Source organism: Elaeis guineensis, chromosome 11, assembly GCF_000442705.2.
Source record: "Elaeis guineensis isolate ETL-2024a chromosome 11, EG11, whole genome shotgun sequence".
In the NCBI taxonomy this organism is placed as follows: domain Eukaryota; kingdom Viridiplantae; phylum Streptophyta; class Magnoliopsida; order Arecales; family Arecaceae; genus Elaeis; species Elaeis guineensis.
The window spans coordinates 27,612,093-27,617,351 of NC_026003.2; positions in this window are offsets into that span (position 1 = coordinate 27,612,093).

Here is a 5,259-nt window from a genome sequence, read left to right on the forward strand (position 1 = left end):
GCTCATCTAATTTATTTCTAAAGACCCATTTTGTTCCAATTATTGAATAATCTTTAGGTCTTGATACTAAGGTCCAAACATTATTTCTTTCAAATTGATTAAGTTCCTCTTGCATAGCATTAATCCAATTATGATCATTTTCAGCTTCTTCAAAAGTTTTAGGTTCAAGATGAGATACAAAAGCACAATGATTAACTACATCTCTAAGTGAAGAACGGGTTTTTACCCCATGCATAGGATCACCAATAATTAACTCCTTAGGGTGGTTGTGAACATACCTCCATTCCTTGGGTAGGTCATTTGTACCTTGAGGTTGTTCTTGAGTTTCTTCACCTTTCTCATTTTGTTCGTCTTCTTGATCCTTGTCTTCTGGAGTTGCTGAATCTTTCAGAGTGATCTCCTTCAAACCTTCTATTAGTGGATCTGCATCATCAACACCCTCATTCTTCCTTGAAGGAAGATCGTTAGATTCATCAAAGACAACATATATGGACTCCTCAACTACTAAAGTTCTTTTGTTGAACACTCTAAATGCTTTACTAGTGGAGGAGTAACCTAGAAAGATTGCTTCATCTGATTTTGCATCAAATTTACCAAGTTTTTTTTGCCATTATTTAATACAAAACATCGGCAATCAAAAATATGAAAATATGCAATATTTGGTTTTCTTCCTTTCCAAAGTTATAGGGGGTTTTCTTTAAAAATTGTCTAATTAAAGCACGATTTAAAATGTAACATGCTGTGTTAATTGCTTCCGCCCAAAAATATTTTGGAAGGTTGCTTTCACAAAGTATGGTACGGGCCATTTCTTCTAAGGTTCTGTTTTTCCTTTCAACTACCCCATTCTGTTGGGGTATCCTTGGAGCAGAGAAGTTATGGCCAATTCCATTTTCATCACAAAAATTTTCAAAGTCATGATTTTCAAATTCTGTTCCATGATCACTTCTAATATTTTGAATTGAAAACCCTTTTTCATTAGTGACTTTTCGATGAAATTTAGTGAAAATTTGAAAAGTTTCATTTTTGTGAGCTAAAAAGAAAACCCAAGTAAAACGAGAGTAATCATCAATTATTACAAATCCATATCGTTTTCCTCCTAGACTAGTGGTTCTAGTTGGTCCAAATAAATCCATATGTAAGAGCTCTAAAGGTCTAGAAGTTGAAACAGTGTTTTTGGATTTAAATGATACTCTAGTTTGTTTACCTAATTGGCATGCATCACAAATTCTATCCTTTTCAAAATTCAGTTTTGGCAAACCGAGAACTAAATCCTTTTTAATTAATTTTGAGAGAGAATGCATGCTAATGTGTGCAAGTCTACGATGCCACAGCCAACTAGTCTCATTTATTTTAGCACTTAAGGAAACTAGGCATTGCATGTCTAATTTAGTTAAATCATTCAAGTCTATCATATAAACATTGCCATGCCTATGTCCTATAAATTTAATGCCATCGTTAATAGGACTCGTCACAATGCAAACAGATGATTCAAAACTTACTTTATATCCTTTATCACAGAATTGACTAATGCTAAGTAAGTTATGCTTTAAACCTTTAACTAATAAAACATTCTCAATGTATTTGGAGGGAGTGATACCAATGTTACCTATCCCGATGATCTTTCCTTTGCCATTATCTCCAAAGGTGACCATCCCTCCATCCTTAGCATCAAGCGTGATGAATTGTGATTCATCACCAGTCATGTGTCTCGAGCATCCGCTGTCAAGATACCATTTCCTGTTTCCTTCTTGGGATGCTAGACACACCTGCAAGCAAAGGTCACGTTTCTGTCTTAGGTACCCAAGCTTTCTTAGGTCCTTTCAGGTTAGTCAGAATGGTTCCTTTTGGAACCCATATTTTCTTTGTGTTTGCATGTTTGTTAATAAGACATGTGTATGATTTATGTCCTATTCTTCCACATTTAAAATAAGTAATATTTGTAGACTTGTTACTTGAATAAATATCCTTCAGAAATTTTTGTTTCTTCAGGGGTTTATAACCAAGTCAGCCTTATCATATATAGCTTTCTGATTTTCAAGGATCATATTTAGTTTGTTTGAACTTAAGGTGAACTTATCTACTATAGATTTCAGCTTGTTCATTTCATCCTTTAAGTTTTGATTTTCTTTAATCAAGGTGAATTTTTCAATTGAAAGATTTTCAGCTTGTTTCACTAAGGACTGATTTTTCAATTTCAGCTCTTTATTTTTTTCCCTAGTTTCTTTAATTCATCAATTGAATCATAGAATGCTTCATGCAATTCTTCAAAAGTAAATTCACTAGTGGATTCAGAAGTTACCTCATTTTCATGTGCCATCAGGCACAGATTGACTTGTTCTGTTGAGGTTTCCTCGTCGGAGCTTGAGTCATCACTCGCACTCCAGGTCGCCATCATTGCCTTCTTTTTGAACTTCTTTGGACCTTTCTTTAATTGTGGACATTCGGATCTGAAATGTCCTGACTTCTTGCACTCGTAGCATATAGGGGGTTGATCTTTCTCTTTTTCTTTGCTTTGTTCCCCTTTTGTGAATTTCTTTCTCATCCCCTGTTTTCTTTTTCTTAGAAACTTCTTAAATTTTCGGGTGATGAGAGCCATCTCTTCATCCTGATCTTCATCTTCAGAGTCATCCGTTTCATAATCAGGCGAAGTTGTGGATTTGAGGGCAATGGTTCTTTTCTTTTTGACTTCATCCTCTTGATGTTGCTTCATGCTAAGTTCATGAGTCATCAAGGATCCAAGAAGCTCTTCTAGAGGTAGAGTGTTCAAGTCCTTTGCTTCTTGGATGGCAGTCACCTTGGCTTCCTAAGTTCTTGGCAGTGATCTGAGAATCTTTCTTACAAGTTCACTGTTAGTATAAGATTTGCCAAGACTCTTTAAACCATTGATTATATCAGTAAAACGAGTAAACATAGCAGTTATGGACTCATCATGCTCTATTTTGAACAATTCATATTTATGTACAAGCATGTTTATTTTAGACTCTTTTACTTGATTTGTTCCCTCATGGGTGACTTCTAACCTATTCCATATTTCTTTAGCAGATGCACAAGTAGAAATGCGATTAAATTCACTTGCATCTAGTGCACAATAAAGAACATTCATGGCTTTGGCATTTAATTGTGCCAATTTCTTGTCAACCTCATCCCATTCTTTCTCGGGTTTGGTTGACTCCTCACCATCTATAATCTTGGTGGGTGTGTGAGGACCATTCACTATGATACTCCACATATCATAGTCGAGTGCTTGTATGAAAATCTTCATCCGAGCTTTCCAATAGGTGTAATTAGACCCATTGAAAAGTGGAGGTCGGTTTGTTGATTGCCCCTCGGCTAGAGAAATACCGACATGGGTTGCCATAGATCTTTGGCTCTTTGATTATTAGATCAAAGAAGGGCTAGAGCACCGGCTCTGATACCACTTGTTGCCCAGCTATGCAACCCAAGAGGGGGGGGTGAATTGGGTTTCTAAAAAATTTTAAGCCCAACAGATTACTTATGAAGATCAAAACAAAGACTTTAATTCAATATTAATTACCTAAAGCAGGAATGCAAGAATATAATAAAGAAATAAAGTGAAGCGATAAAGCACACCACAAACACAAGGATTTATAGTGGTTCGGTGCTAACCTTGCACCTACATCCACTCCCCAAGATCCTACTTGGGAATTTCAATCCACTATCCTTTGTATTCAACCCGAATACAAAATGTCGAAAACTCCGACACTAGCTATCCCAAGCTAGAACACTTGTTTTCCGGGTACAAGTAAACCCAAAACACTCCGATTTCAGGTTCGGATCAACCTTTCCTTGTTTTGGAAATCCTCCAAAAACAAGAACAAAAACTCACAAAGAGTTAGAAAATTTAGAGCACAAATTAATACAATAACAGCTTCTTTAAATGAGCGAATATAACAATAAAAGCTTTACTCAAATGAAGAACCCCTTTTTCAGATTTTCTCAAAGTGGATGAACGCTTGAATGCTTGAGAAGAGGTTGATTGTTGATTGAAGATCTCTTGAAAGCTTTGAACGATCTCTAGATCAAGGTTGAAATAATAGGCGTGAAGAATTCTCTCCTTGAAAGATCTTGCTTTTCTCTTTCACAATCTCTCTGATATATTGTGGATCCTCTCTCTTTTTCTTTTTGAATTTTTCGTTGATCTCAGACTTTTTCTTGCAAATTTCGGATCCTTTCTTCTATTCTTCTCTCTCTTTCTCTGCTCCTCGTCTCTCTTGATTTCACGTTTGATCCGCTATTTAATCTGCAATTTTTTTCACCATTTAAAGCATTTTGTAGCATTAGAAGCAAGAGAAAACAATTTAGGTAGATAAAGAGCCGTTAGAGGATTTTTAGGAAGCATAAATGGCAATTAAAACGGGCAAAAAAATAGCCGTTGTTGACATTTCCCGTCGCAGGGGTCGACTCATGAGTCGACTCATGCTTCAGGGGTCGACTCATGAGTCGACCTCTGTTGCAAAAACCAGAGAATGCGTTTCTGGAAATTCTTGGCTCAAATTAGCAGGGGTCGACTCATGAGTCGACTCATGCCTTGTGGGTCGACTCATGAGTCGACTCACAGGTCGTGCCAAGCCAGAAAACTAGCGTGCCAAGGAGAATTTTTGCGTGCCAATCAGCTCACAGTGCCATGAGTTGACTCATGAGTCGACTCATGCACTTCAAACCTTCATAACTTCAAAAATATAAGTCCAAACACAATGAAATTTTCACCAATAGTTTACAAATCATTTGTTCTATCAAATGATACTATCAAATCAGGATTTTAGTAAAATTATGATTTTGCCCTTGAAGAGCATAAGGACTTTTTCATTTTAAAATTATTTGTATCCCTTCAATCTGCTTTGTAATCATCAAAATCAATCTAGGAGCAACATTCTTTACCATTGTTTAAAATAAAATATCGACAATCAAAAATATAAAAAAATATAATATTTGATTTTCTTCCTTTCTAAAGCTTATAGGGTGTTTTCTTTAAAATTGATCTAATTAAAGCATGATTTAAAATGTAGCATACCGTGTTAATTACTTTCGTCCAAAAGCATCTTGGGAGATTGCTTTCACATAGCATGGTACGGGCCATTTCTTCAAGGGTTCTATTTTTTCTTTCTACTATCCCATTTTGTTGGAATGTCTTAGGTATTGAAAATTGTGGTCAATGCCTTTTTCATCATAAAATTTTTTAAAATCTTGATTTTAAATTCGATTCCATGATCACTTCGAATATTTTGAATTGAAAAATCT